The sequence below is a fragment of the Corythoichthys intestinalis genome, chromosome 8 (assembly GCF_030265065.1).
Source record: "Corythoichthys intestinalis isolate RoL2023-P3 chromosome 8, ASM3026506v1, whole genome shotgun sequence".
NCBI lineage: Eukaryota > Metazoa > Chordata > Actinopteri > Syngnathiformes > Syngnathidae > Corythoichthys > Corythoichthys intestinalis.
In genome coordinates this window covers 33478846-33494491 of record NC_080402.1, presented here as the reverse complement: position 1 = coordinate 33494491, position 15646 = coordinate 33478846, and the positions used below count along the sequence as shown (strand labels likewise).

General features: G+C 37.5%; 1 protein-coding gene and 1 long non-coding RNA gene across 10 annotated transcripts in view; one reads left to right on the top strand and one right to left on the bottom strand.

The window, feature by feature from the left end:
- acsl1a (acyl-CoA synthetase long chain family member 1a) overlaps positions 1-15646 on the bottom strand; it is a 128734-nt gene that overhangs the window by 65587 nt on the left and 47501 nt on the right. The window lies entirely within an intron of this gene.
- Positions 6833-9833, top strand: LOC130919827 (uncharacterized). Of its 8 annotated transcripts, XR_009064014.1 has the most exons (9): positions 6833-6985; positions 7399-7432; positions 7508-7606; positions 7671-7777; positions 9006-9066; positions 9154-9189; positions 9389-9457; positions 9572-9680; positions 9764-9833. It is a non-coding gene; the product is annotated as an uncharacterized LOC130919827 (long non-coding RNA). The 8 variants fall into 8 exon arrangements; XR_009064016.1 differs by lacking the exon at positions 7399-7432; XR_009064013.1 differs by lacking the exon at positions 6833-6985 and having other exon boundaries at positions 7010-7432; positions 9578-9680.

The following is a 15646-nucleotide window of genomic DNA, read 5'->3' as shown; positions in this document are numbered from 1 at the left end:
GGAAACGACAAGAAAATATTCTTCTTGTGGTTTTCCTTTAAAGACATGAAACAATCCACATCTCACCACGTGGCTTCTTAAGACACATTCAATATTAATCAAAGACATAAAAAGACGTTATTGTGTACACATTCTGATGTGTGTACACAAGGATCAGTTCAGGGTGGCTGATTCAGTGATGGATGCATATGAATAAAACGGCATCATTCGCCTGGATGCTTGAATAAAACACGTTAAGCAGCATTAAGCGGGCCCCCCCTCGACCCAAAAAGAAGACAGTGGCCATGCGGATGAATGGTGACCAAAAACACAAAGTGTAGCGGGAGACTCGGCATGTTCATCCACACGAAAAAGCCTCACATGAATAATAATAAAGTGAGCACGGATAAAAAGAAATTACATTTATTGTCATGTAAACTCAGGACGCTGTTTGTCTTTGGTATTAACGCCAAAAACGCTTGGTGTCAAACTATTTCCACTTTTTTTGTATGAGAATCCAATATTTGAAAAGGAGACAGCAGGACATGCACGTACAGTTCAATACTTTGAATTACAAGTTTAACTCATTGGCTGCTATTGACAGTGATATACGTCCGATAAATGTTGTTTTTGTTTTGTTTCGTTTTGCAGTTTGTGTTTCAAATCAGTATTAACTCTTGAAATGAATTCATGAATTGAAATTAATCTCTGGGGGAAAAAAGGACCCACTGTGTCTATAAAGAACAAAAGTTCTATACTAGTGTATTTGTACAGGTTTGTATAAGTCAATGTTATGGGGAGACATTCTAAAAGAGAAATGTTTCAGAAACTTTTATCTGATGAAAGAAAATAAAAAGCTAGTTGAAAAAGCAGGAAACTATTTGGAATGATGTTGTTAACGTTGGTCCTTGCAGAATTGGAGGGAATTTTACACCCAACTCTTCAAAAATACAACAGCACACATACAAAAACATGCAGTTTTTGAGTAAATTTACTTGTCCTGTCAGCAAACTGTGTATACATGCAGAATACACAAGTTTCCTGAGCGAAACATGGGCGGCGCCATCTTTGGCATTTTCTGCTACAGACATCTGGTTTAGACAGAACAACATGAATTGTGGTTGAGTAAGCAGTGTGCAGACAGTGTAGTTAAACTGCAAAATCAAACCAGAGGGACCCAGGGGATTTCCAAAAATGAATCCAGCACGACGTAGATGAGGCTCTGTGACTTCCTGTGCTGCGCGTGATTGTGTTAACTCCTGTAGGTGCCTATATGTATGGTTGGAAGTGGAATGTTTGAATGTTTTGACCAGCTACATGATGTGGCACGCTAACCTAAAAGATTGTATGTTTGTTGTTATTACTTCGTTGAGCGTTCGTGGACTAAATTCTAACAATCTGTGCAGCCTGTGTTAACATGGGGTGTAGACTGATACGCCAGCCACTTGAGGGACCAAAATAAGGTGACATTACACATACAGTATTACAGCTACCGAATGCAGAAAGGCTGACACAGATTTTGTTGTTACTAGGAAATACAATAAGGTAATTTTCATTTGGTTAGGTTATAGTTATGGTATTATGAGCTCATTGCACATGTAATTATAAACAAAAATAGTATGTCATTTTTTTTTTTATTGAAAATATTGATCACAATAAAACTTTTGGACAACATTATTCCATTTCTTGTTTTATTTAAAATAATTGGTGCATGTGTAAAACAGGTCAATAAATAATTTATACAATTATTAGAAAAATATTAACGAAGTTGGAGCATAAATCAAGCCTTCCATCATCATGGTAGAATGCACGTAGTCTCGATATATGCCCATCAACATAAGTGTTCAAGCTGTCTTCACTTGCCTACTGTAAACAAATAAATCTCAATTGAATCAGTTAAATTTAACTTAATATTTAATTTTTGGGGTATTATTTTGAAGCCTTCTTAAAAATAATCCTCAGTGAATTTTCCCAGATTTTTCAGTAAACACAAAAAACTAAACCCATTGCTGAATTTTTGATTTTTACAAAAAGATATATTTTGCCAATATTTATGAGGGCGGTGCTTTGTTTCATTGCTGTCCCATGCAGCTGTGTGATCTTTTTTTTTTTTTTTTTAAATAAAAATAATATTTGAAATATTTTTTGTGGAACATGTGTCCCACAACATGCACGCAACCCTGTTACTATAACATTTTTATTATAGTAGAAGAACAAAGTAATGAATCACACGATACATTAGACGAGATCAGACAATTCAGCAAAAGAATCGGTCGAGAAGATTCATGCACTTTTATTTTTAACATTTTAATGAAATAGAGCTCATTCAGGGCTACTTCATGAAAACATGTTATGCATATGATCAGAATAAGGCCTTTTTTCCTGTAATAATGTAAATAAGTAAATTAGTGCTGTCAAATTTATCGCATTAACAGGCGGTATTTAAATTTTTTAAATTAATCATGTTAAAATATTTGACGCATTTAACGCATGCGCGGAATGACCCGCTCATGCATTGCCTCAGATTATAATGACGCCGTTTTTTTGCACATTGAGAGCTAAGAGCCAGAGAAAAGCGCGTGGACACAGGCGTTCATTTGACCGCGCCATTCATTGGCATAAGCCTCAGCAACTCCTTCACAACCAACATAAGTATCATCTAGTGAAAGCACAACAAAAATAAAATTCCTATCCCTCAAAAATAATAATGTTCACAAAAAGAATAGCTATTCAAAATACACATAAAACTTACTCAGACTTTATTCAAACGTTTAGCTCAACAAATACACTGGATGGCAATATTTCAGAAGTCTCGTACGTTGTGTAGCCAGCACTCAAATGACCGTGAAGTACCAGTAAACAGGGAACTACGGTGTCAGTCGAGGAACAAAACACACTCATTGGCTTGATTTCTCAGTAATTTAAAACTCGCCATTGACACCTTGTGGTGTATTTCAATCACTACCTTACGTAGTTAAAGACACTTTGGAAGAACGGCAGGGAGCCCATGTGACGTCACTGCTCGGCGATGTCAACAATAGCGAGTTACTAGTTTATCTTTTGATTGGAAATTTTAAATATTTTATTAAAATTAAAACATTAAGAGGGGTTTTAATATAAAATTACTATAACTTGTACTAACATTTATCTTTTAAGAACTACAAGTCTTTCTATCCATGGATCCCTTTAACAGAAAGAATGTTAATAATGTTAAGGCCATCTTGTGGATTTATTGTTATAATAAACAAATACAGTACTTATGTTCAATATGTTGAATGTATATACTGTATCCGTCTTGTGTCTTATCATTCCATTCCAACAATAATTTACTGAAAAATATGATATATTTTAGAGATGGTTTGAATTGCGATTAGTTACGATTAATTAATTTTTAAGCTGTGATTAACTCGATTGAAAATTTTAATCGTTTGACAGCCCTAAAGTAAATTTGTCCTCTTGGTTAGAAGTAGCAGCTACAGTAGACACTACTCCTAAGAAAAAGCCAACCTTTGTAAGGAATTGCGACCGTGTTACTGTGAATATTTTAAACACTAAATATATCATAAAAACTGTATCATTGATCCGCAAGCTGAGCTAAAAAAAATGATTGCCTATTATTGATGAATATGTAGCAGAAAATCAAAAAAGTGAAGATTTCTTTGAAGAACTTTACAGCCTAAATGTTCTCAAAGTCTGGAATTACCTATATGTTTTCTATTTTTCTATTAGCAGAGCATACCTGTTAAGTTGTAGAAATTGCAAATAGGGAGATTTCTGTTTGCCAACCCCGATGACGCGCGCGCGCGCGACAATCGCTAAGACAAAATGCAACCATTTTTTTTCAAGTTCATTTTGGTCACAACACTTGTGTAAAAATTAACTACACTGTCAAAGAACCTCTTTTTGGTGGCATCAGAGATAGTCTTCAACTTGCTCCATGTATTGTCTGGCATCATGTGATACTGCTATGTTGCCTGTGTCATGCCAGTTCTCCTTGTTCCTGTAATCAACATCTAGGATATCCTCAGCTTTCCTGATCACATCCATTTGCACAAATTTGGACATCAGCTTCCTCAGCAGCCTCTTCATCTCATCAACCATCACTCCAATTAGGGTTTCGTCAGACTAAATCAGCAAGATTAAAAACATTAATTACATCATTTAGAAAATTAATCATATTTGTTTTTAAAAGTATCTTTGTCATGGCAGTTTTTTTAATTGAATTGTAACCTAGAATTGAAACGTTATATTTTTTGTTTCAGCACACTAATAATGATAAAGTGTATAGTATACACTTTAGCTTTAGCATAATAGCGAATCTAAATGATTAAACTTCAAGTAAGTAACGATATGCTTTCTCACTTAAATTCATATATTGTGGGGGTAGGACCGCAGTGGTTTAATATTCCATGATGTTTGATCCACGAAAACACAGAGTAAAGCAGCGACTTCTTCCTCATCGTTCTCCCATCATTAGCTCTAATGCTATTAGCATTAGGCTAGTTAGCTATCGCTGGCAGGTAAGACTTACGGCAATTACGTTGACGAACGTCGTTTTTCCCGAATACTGGAGGCCGACCAGGGTCAGCTCCATCTCTTCCTTCCAAAATAAAGACTTGAACCAGTCTAAAAGCCGGTTTATTAGTGCCAGCATCTTGGGAAGTCGGTGGTGCTTCGCCTCTTCCCTCCCTGTCAGATGATTGGTTGGGCTTTTCCAGCTCTGAAGGGGAGTGAGGGCGGGGAAGTCGGAGACGGCCAGGCTATTCGTTGTTGGTCACTTTCCGAATCGGGCCGAATGCTATCGTTACAAAACGGTGACAAACAAAAACGTAAAAAAAAAAAAAAAAAAATTGACATTTTTGGAAAATCGGGAGATTTGGCTTTCTAATCGTGAGGCGTTAGCATTGGGGTCAAAATCGGGAGTCTCCCGACCAAATCGTGAAACTTAACAGGTCTGGCCAGAGGAAATATTTGTAATTCAGACTTTTCCTTAGAGAAAACATCCTCTTTTCTGTGTTCCAGCACCAGAGATGCACCATTCTGATGCATTTTCCTAAAAAAGGTGCACCCAATCCAAATCCAGCTCTAAAAGCTGCTCCATCTACTTCTTCTTGTAACATCAGTGAACATTCCCGCATCATTGTGAGTACAATGATGTTTTTGTTTGGACATACGCAAGCTGTGAGAAGTCCAACAGTTAATCGCGACGCAGCGTCGCCACAACACTGGCTGCCTTTACGCACCTCACAATCTGATCTGAGGCTTAACACGCGGGAGCTTTGTTGAGGAAAAGGGAGGGGGGGTGGATCGAGGATAGAGATCATTCCCACACTAGATAGCACTATCTATCTGACATGGGGGTGGTTTAAAAACACACCTCCCCCGCCCGACACCCCCTTGATGCCACCTCCCCCTTCTCCGCCTCCTGGGATAATAATGCCAAAACTTGGCAGGCACATGAGCAACAGTTTTCCCATCAAGGAACAAGGCACACTTGGCACTGTGCTCACTGTAAGAGCAGCATAGATTTGAATGAATGAATGAGGCCCTGTTGGCAACAACAAGAAGAAGGCACTGGGCACATGTCATCTCAATGTACACTGACATGTAACTTTAAGCCCAAAGACACATTAATTTTTCACAATTGAGCCAAGCAGATCATTAAATGACATTTTTCACTACATAATACACAAGGAGGCAACACTGTGTTAAAGTGTTTGTCACCTTTTTGCACTTGGCAAGCACCACCGCCGTGCCATCAGATTATGCAAATCCATGGAGTTGCCCCCGATTCAACACTACCTCTGTTTAGGAGCTACGTTTCGGAGGCATAAGTGAATGGAGCCTTACAAGTGGCAGTGTCATACAGGAGGGGGTCAAAGGCATCTTCTCAGAGAAAGGAAAACGTGTTGAATACTGTACCAAATATCCCACTGTGTATTTTAGTCTCTGTCACGCCCTCACATTTATTCCTCTTTCTTGTTTGGATGGGAACAAGGAGCCGTGATTTCAAGCAGGTTCTGCCAAATTTTTAAGCCGCGCACCCCCTCCGCATCCCCACAGAGTTGGCACACCCCTTCACACACACAAAAAAAAGTCAAAACAAAGCTGTTGTTTCATCACTGAACGTGACCGAAAATGTCTGCTTATTTAAAATGTCACATCAAAGCTACACTACCTTAAGAAACTTTAAAGGGAACCTAGGACTTACTTGTAGGCTATAATACTTGTCACTTGTATGTTATTAAAAAACCCATAAAATATTGCCATTGATTTAAAATCTATAATATTTTGTAGTTGTTTTGACCTACAGAGGGCGCCATTTTTTATGCATGCAATGGACGGTCGGGGTGATGATGTAGTTTTGTCACTGTGACCAGATGACCACTATCGGTGTTCTGCAATTCCTTCTACGCGGCGAGACGTCCAACACATTCGCACATCGGTCAATAGCGGCGAGTAGGGATGGGAATCGAAATCTGATTCCAATTCCGAACCGGTTCCTAGTGTTTCGAGGCCTCGACATCACAATGAAAAAGCCTTAACAATCCCTTTACGATTCCTAAAGACGCGTACTGCGTCATGGCGTGACGCGACGTGGCTTGTTGTCCAGACGCATCCTGGACACATCAAACTAGCATGACGCCAAGAAGTACTCGCGCCAAAGTTTGGCTACACTTCAACAGGAAAGAGTGAAAATGAAAGGTTACGATGGTTTAGCACGAGCATTGCAGCTTTAAACATAACAATAACAACACGTAGGTTCAAACGCTCAAAAGTGTGTCTTCACTTCACGAGGAAAAATAATAAAGCGACTTGCAGTCATTCGAGAGGAGTCTGGCTGCAGCCCGCCTCTCTCAGTACCCTGCGCCGCTCTTCTCAGTACCCATCCCGCAGACAGGAAATGACGCAATACCGCTGCTCTCAGTCCCCTCAGACCGGAAATGTCGTCAACCCTTGCGACGAAAACAAGTTACGTTATTTCACCTCTCGCGAAGAAAACACGGTAAGTGGCCGCACTGAAAAAAAAAGTTTTTAAAAGCGTATGCATGTTTAAAAATGTTAAATAGTTAAACAACACTTGCGGTGAAAATATGAAGTGTTTATTCTGAGTTGAAAAGACCGTACTTATATCTAGTATTCTTAATGTAATTTAAATAATGTCTTCCTTTACTAACTGCATATGACTTTGCTCTACTTATATTGTTTAATACGTACTGATGAATTCAGCAGCGAATTGGCTAATGCTGCTAATGATTTTACTTTTTTTTTCACAATGAACAGTCTTCTTTGTGTAGTTTTCATTATATTGCACTCTTATTTTTCATTATGTACATGCCTGCAATTCGCAGCTCGCTGTTTTTGTTGTTGTATGGTATTGTTGTTTTGCCTTCATTTGTTTTGTCTGGTCCTTTGTAGTTTGAATGTTGTCACATGATCCAAATAGGACAAGGTTGTAATTTTTTCTTCATATTGTTACTCTGCTTAGCTATATATTTTTTCATTATTATTATTTTTTTTTTACTAGCTCCTTGATCACCACCCCATTGGGAAGAAACTAAATCACGACCCCCAAATGGTAGTCTTCCCATGCAGATACAGGGATGTCACACAGATCCAAATGGAAGTAAGTAGCATAAGTAGTAATGTACTTTAGATTTTGGACTGTGCTGAACACTTTTTTTTGATAGACATCGAACACTGTAAAACCCACTGTGCAGACAGGACCAATGGTGACAATATAAGACCATGCCGAGCTTCATGGACGGTTCAAACTCATCCTGCCCAGGAACGGCTGGTATGTTTTTATGTCTGAGACAAATGTTGTGCTCAGTGGAAATCTGGATAGGCTTATTATTCCTTATATTAGTTAACAATTGGACATAATTGATTATTTACTCTTTGTTTATTTAACCAATCAACATTCTCAATAGCTTATGCAAATCTTGAATATAAAGAGGCCAGAAATGGTGTTGATTGTCTAAAAAAAGAAAGTTTGACTGACACGTGCTGACTTTTGGAACGTTGGCCTGAACAATGAAATGGAATCAACTGTGAATTTTTAGGATTTAGTTTCTCTAAAGAACATAATGTCACTTGTACAATTAAGTAAAATGTAACTTTTTGTGTTTGTTTTTTTGCAGATATGAAATGCATATTTATAACTTGTCTAACAAGTAGCTCATTCAAAGGTATAAAAATGTATTTTTTGGCGCGTGTAGGGTATTATTTTAACTATGTAGCCTACAGAATGCTTGTATGGGCTCATGTAGGTGTCTGCGTACGTTTGTATTTATATAACATATGTCCGTGGGTATAGATTATGTATTTTTCAGGGAAGGACCATATTTGTGGCTGACCCCTGTGTTGTTGCAACATGGTGAAAGCCTACAGGATGTGACCCACACATGCATTTGCCTGTAAGGCTGATTAGTAACAACTACAACTTGGAGCATTGGTTCATTTTCAAAGAACAGTCAAATCATAACAAATTAAATGATCCAAATTCCAATTATTTGTGGGAAGAAAAACAGATCCAATCATGAGATCAAAGAACTATTGTTATCTCCAATGAAATTCAGTATCCATTCATATTGGCATGGCGTTTCCATGATGATCCAGAATAGCCTTGTTTGGTTTTGAAGGTATGTTCCAGTCGATCCTTTTATGTTGCCCCTTCAATTAAAGCAGAATTGCACTCCAGATGATTCATCCATTCATTTGAAGCAAAATTCTAAAATGCCACTCTAAAATTACGAATGTTTTGTTTCAAGGGCGTTGACCCGGTCTCAACATTGGTAGGGACGAATATAAAGCAAATAAGGTTGCTCAAAAGTTGGTGGGGACAACTTTAGCATCCTGAAAAGTTGGTCGTGTTATGTCCCTACCGTCCCTATGCAAACCTACGCCATTGTTTTGTTTGCATGAATCATTTAAACCTGACTGGTTGGTGTTCTTATGCATGGAAACACGTTTGTAATTGTTTAACTACTGTATTTAATATAAACCTATATTTTCAATTGCAGAAAACGTTTACAGTCAATCAACAGGGGAACATGGAAAGAGAGGATTGGAAGTGAAATAGAGGTATTTGGAAAAGTGTGTATATTCATTGATTCAAAACTTGAAGGAAGTGACTCGGTTAAATTCTTACGTTAGGGTTTTCCGGGACAGCCATAGGGGAAGGACTGTGGCATCTTCATGTTGATGGTAGGTGAGTTTAACTGTCCAATTTTGTCTTCTGTGATATTTGTATTCATTTATCCATTTGTAGTATGCTCTTTGCACTGTTCTGGATGCTCTCTTTGAGTTTAACCATTGTAAAATGAAGTTTACCTAATCATTCAAATTGGGCTACAAAATATCCTTGTCGTTATTCTTTATTTACACTTGTTTTTAATTTTGTTAGACTGATATGCCAACTCTGAGGAAGTGGTGGTGTATATTGCTAGCGGACAATTTCAAACTTGGGTGCATGGTAAGTCTTTGAAACTGTTGATATGGCATTCATAGGAAAGTAGGTGCACAGCACCTTAATTCTTTGTTGGAAAATGTGGAATACTTATTTTTGTATTTTTTCAACTTATGTGAGCCACAGGAAAGAGTTTGCCCTATGGACAGATGAGGCAAAAGCATTACTGCAGGGTTAAGTGCCACCAGTCTATCAGTTACAGAGGTGAAATTTGAATATAATTGCTGAGGTCAGCTTTTAAAGACTTTTTAGTGTCCATTACTCTGACGCACTTTTGAACATGCCCCCCTTTATTCACTGATTTATTTTTAGGAAGAGGTGCAACCACAGCTCCTTCAAGTTAGTGGTGGCCCACTCCAAAAAGATATGGCGGGGAAAAATGGTAAGATTGTTTATACACCTAGTTTAATGCAATGCCTGAAAAGAAAAATCAAGTATAAAATTAACAAAGCATCATTTTTATTTTACTTATGTAATATTCAAATAGCTCTTTTCTTTCTCTTTTCCAATGAACAGTTTTGCTAAAAGGTTTGTGCAAGACAGCACAAAAGCCTCGGACAGGGCTGGGGGTTTGGAATCAATGCAGTAGGAGTTCCCAAGCATCCTGCAGATGGAAGAGGATGAGCACGAACTACAATGTCTTGGAGCCATTCAAGTTCTGTTTCAACCATCTGGAAGATGGATTTACCTTTTTTGAGGAGATTGTTGACTAAAGAAAATATCTGGTGTTCTCTCAATAATAATAAAAAATAATAAAACTAAAAAAATAAAGTTTACCACATTAGAACTGGTTGTATTGAGTTCATTTTTCTACACTTATAAATTAGTTGTTTTTTTTCTTTTATCCCAGATGTTAGTTGTAGGTAGTTTTAATTACCTGTGATGAAGGCGGGAGTGCTTGCCGAAAAATGTCAGGTAATTAAAACAACCTACAACTATTGTCTGGGATAAAAGAAAAAAACAACTAACACATGACAACTATTTTGTCATTTCTGTTTGAAATAAAGGTGCCTTTCCTGGAGCAGAAAGTTTAATATAGTTTCTGAATTAGTTAATTAGGATCTTCACCCACATGAATGAATTTAAGTAGCAAAATGAAAGACAAAATTGGTTTGGTTGCAACATTGAGAGAATATTACGTTTTTGATACATTAAATTGTAATGAAGCTATATTAATGTGTCCGTTCATGAAAATGTAAGGATGACAGCAATTTCTAATAATTCTCAATTGGAGTATATTTTACAATTGACAAACTAAAGTACACACTGTGATAGGTCACAGACGATCTTTCAGTCACTAATTAAACCTTTATTGCAATAGTGTGTATTTTAATTTTGATGTACTGTAACCGTGTTTTTCATTTTGGTAAAATCAGCAGGCTTTGACAAACTGACCGCGCTTAAAGAGTTAATCTCCCGATTTCACCAAATCAATTTAAAGAGCATGGAAATAAATTATTATTTAAATAATAATGAGTGATGCTGAAACCGAAAATAAAAGACGTGCGAAAAGAAAAGTAAACTAGTATTTACGTTCGAATGGACGCTAACTATTACGATAAAACCGGAAGCTCGGAGCTCGAGCGCTACTTCATGTTGTCATTTCCGGTCTGAGAGCTGCGATATTGCGTCACTTCCTGTCTGCGGGATAGGTACTGAGAAGAGCGGCGCAGGGTACTGAGAGAGGCGGGCTGCAGCCAGACTCTCTTGAGTCATTCAGGCATGAAAATCACTCACCTTTCGGCTAAAGTCGCCATTTTGAAGTCAAAGAGGGCGACATACTTGAATTGCGTAGATCCGTGGAGAACATTTTTAAGAAGGGGGTTGTAATTCCACCTAACTAACTAACTACATGTTTTATTAAAGTTGCTAAGGCTGTCGCAATATGAAAATGAGTCCATTTGTCGCAAGATAAATAAAAATGAGGGCGATAATTTTCACGGCTGCGCTTTATCAACCCGTACGTGCATGCATACATTTGTGTGTGCGTGTAGATGACTATTAGACTCGAGTTCATTTCACAGATATTGATTAGTAATCAAAACGCCGTAGAATTACAGTTCAGACATTAAAAAAAAAGGAAACACTTGTATATTAAACACTGTAAGCGTTAGCATTGCTACATTGAGACTAATGGGGAAAAAAAAGAAAACCTACTTAAGCCTGCTATAAAACATTGGCAGTCTTTTCCAAAATGCAAACTTGCGGTTAAAAGGTGACACTTCAAACATGAAAAATCACTGATTAACATCATTTACAAATGGAAAAATTGAGAGAGAAAAAAAAGCTACGAGTGACAGTGACACCACAAGCAATCACGAAAAGTGATTTTTTGCGGAGTGTGAAGCTGTTAGCGGTTTAGCGAACGTACTTCCGGTGTACATTTCAAAATAAAAGCACGCCACGTTCATATACACTCACCGGCCACTTTATTAGGTGCACCTGTCCAACTGCTCGTTAACACTTAATTTCTAATCAGCCAATCACATGGCGGCAACTCAGTGCATTTAGGCATGTAGACATGGTTCAAGACAATCTCCCGCAATTCAAACCGAGCATCAGTATGGGGAAGAAAGGTGATTTGAGTGACTTTGAACGTGGCATGGTTGTTGGTGCCAGAAGGGCTGGTCTGAGTATTTCAGAAACTGCTGATCTACTGGGATTTTCACGCACAACCATCTCTAGGGTTTACAGAGAATGGTCTGAAAAAGAAAAAATATCCAGTGAGCGGCAGTTCTGTGGGCGGAAATGCCTTGTTGATGCCAGAGGTCAGAGGAGAATGGCCAGACTGGTTCGAGCTGATAGAAAGGCAACAGTGACTCAAATAACCACCCGTTACAATCAAGGTAGGAAGAAGAGCATCTCTGAACGCACAGTTCATCGAACTTTGAGGCAGATGGCCTACAGCAGCAGAAGACCACGCCCGGTGCCACTCCTTTCAGCTGAGAACCGGAAACTGAGGCTACAATTTGCACAAGCTCATCGAAATTGGACAATTTGGCGCCAACAACATGAAAGCATGGATCCATCCTGCCTTGTATCAACGGTTCAGGCTGGTGGTGGTGGTGTAATGGTGTGGGGAATATTTTCTTGGCACTCTTTGGGCCCCTTGGTACCAATTGAGCATTGTTGGAACGGCACAGCCTACCTGAGTACTGTTGCTGACCATGTCCATCCGTTTATGACCACAATGTACCCAACTTCTGATGGCTACTTTCAGCAGGATAATGCGCCATGTCATAAAGCTGGAATCATCTCAGACTGCTTTCTTGAACATGACAATGAGTTCACTGTACTCAAATGGCCTCCACAGTCACCAGATCTCAATCCAATAGAGCATCTTTGGGATGTAGTGGAACGGGAGATTCGCATCATGGATGTGCAACCGACAAATCTGCACCAACTGTGTGATGCCATCATGTCAATATGGACCAAACTCTCTGAGGAATGCTTCCAGCACCTTGTTGAATCTATGCCACGAAGAATTGAGGCAGTTCTGAAGGCAAAAGGGGGTCCAACCCGTTACTAGCATGGTGTACCTAATAAATTGGCCGGTGAGTGTAAATAACGATTTCTGGAGTTAATCCCACATACTTCAGAATTAATACTATAATATGTAAATACTATAACACTACAGAATTCAGATTCTACACTAAGAATAGCTTGAAAATGACACCCTTTTTGAAAAATATGATTGCCAATGAGTATTATAGTAATTATAATACTATTATATATAGTAGTATACGATAATAATAATGCTAGATTTTTTTAAAGAATTGTTTTGAATAATGTTGGAAAGGCTAAGTCAGTGTTCTGAATCTGTTTACATTCCATTCTTTTGCACTAGTTAATGCTATGAGCATTTGACCTCAATGTTTCTGTGTGATTAATTATTGTTATTTACATGTTTATTTGTACTTCAATAAAGAATTTAAGCTTTCCAAAATGTTTTCGTGAATTAATAAGTGTCAACAACAAATTCATTGCTGAATTAGTAACAACAACAAAAAAATATATATTTTTTTCTTTATTAGTCGACTAATTGTAAAAATAGTCGGCTGACTAATCAGGAGAAAATTAGTCGTTTAGGACAGCCCTACCGGAACATATTTCCTCCACACCCTTGTCACCTTTTTAACCCCTGACCCGTTTTCATGCCTGGTCATTGCAAGGTGGAGATAACTGCGTCGGGAGGGAATACGACCAATATGCCAATATATACCAATATTTTTTATTTCTATCAGAATAATGTTTCAGTAAAATGTTACACATTCTTGTGTATTTGCCACATATTGCCACAGTTAACATTGAGGCTTTGGCTCTTTTTTGACCTCATTGTGAGTTTGTAAGGTTGTGACTTCTGATTAAACCAACTCGATGCCAATCAAAACGTTTGTTCTTCTTTTTCCCCAAATTAAAATCGATAAGAGAATCGTTAAAGAATCGAATCGTTAAGCAATATCGATAATGGAATCGGAAAAATCCAATCAATTCCCATCCCTAGCGGCGAGTACTTACTATTTGTGTTTTAACTGAGTCTTTTATTACCTTTTCATTGCCTCAAAATACTTTTTGCATGTGTTTCCCTCTCATACTTTTAAGCATTGTTTTCTTGTGGTAGCTTTAAAGCAGATTGTTGATCTGTTGACCACAATAGTCACATAGCATAATTAGACCACCTTTATTTGATATTACTACATTCATGTATTTTCTTAAGGCATCATTAGTATGTTCTGTCTGCATGCATCTAAACAAAACAAGCTGAAAGCGCACGGTAGTACTTTGGGTGTCAAGTTCGCCCCTTGTAGGACGTTTCGCTTGTGTAGCACATTTTGGCAGAACACCGGTTTTGCTATACTCTCGTCTTGTCTCATCCCGTCTTTCCTGTTCATTTTACTTTTGCTGCTCGTTTTGTGAAATATTGACAGTACTGTCAAGCTCATTAATGTTCCTCTCGGGTTTAAATTGAAAGGGTTGAACAGATAATATGTTTATGTCGCTAGTCATACTCTGGAAGCTCGGCAGCGTAACCCAGTGACGTCACCGCCCTGCGATGTCAACAACAATGGCGACCCACTAGTTAAACTAATTTTACAAATTGTATAAAAATGAAAACATCAAGAAGGGTTTTAATATCCAATTATTTGAACTCATAATAACGTTTATCTTTTAAGCGCTACAAGTCTTTCTATCCATGGATCCCTTTAAAATGTCTGAGCCATGTGATGTGCTCAAGTATTATTCTTGTTAACACTTTTGTCTTTTATTTGGTTGAATGTTTTTTAAAAAATGAAGTTTTTAAAAAATATATATACAATATTGTTATATCATGTTTTTAATGCGATTTTTATAATTTTATTTCCTATTTCGATTGTCTTTGTTTTTACATTCTATTGATTTTAATGTGATTCTTATGATCTTCATGTGACGTAAAGCACTTTGAATTGCCTTGTGTTGAATTGTGCTATATAAATAAATTTGCCTTGCCTTAATGTAAGTTTTGTTATTTTAATTTGGAGATTTTCTTTTTCAAAAAATGTATTTTTGTAGCATTTGTTTGATTTTCCAATTTTTTTGTTTTGTATACAATTTTATCTTTTTCTTTTCCTATCTTTTTGTTATTTTCAATGAGGTTTTTTTAGGATAATTTTTTTGTAATTTTTTTTCTATTTTGACAGTGATATATTTTATATTTAAATTAAATGTATTTTTTGTAAGCTGTATTTTTTACTGTGATATTATATTTTGTTATCTTTAAATGTAAATTTACATTTGAATTTAAATGTATTTTTTAATGCATCTACCTTTGTGTTTTATTTACATATTACTTATGTTTTAATTACAAATTTAAAATAAAAAATACAGAACTGTTTTATAGTATTTTTTCCTTTATACAACAAAACGATTGTAATTGATTGTAAGACACATCCTAGGGTGCACTGAAACACATCATCAGAGATGTGCCTGAGCTCATCGGGGGTTCCGGGTCTTCCAACATCACTCCCCCTCCCTCGGGTGACACAGCCAGGGTTGATCAGACCCCAACTTGTGTCCAAGTAGCATTGGCCCACAGATTGCTCCTCCTGATCCAGAGCCATCTATAGGCTCTCTCTGCTGCCTCTACGGTGGTCTTGATGGCCTTCCTTTTTTCAGCACCTGTGATGCCCAGAAGTGTGAGCATCTTGCATAATGAGT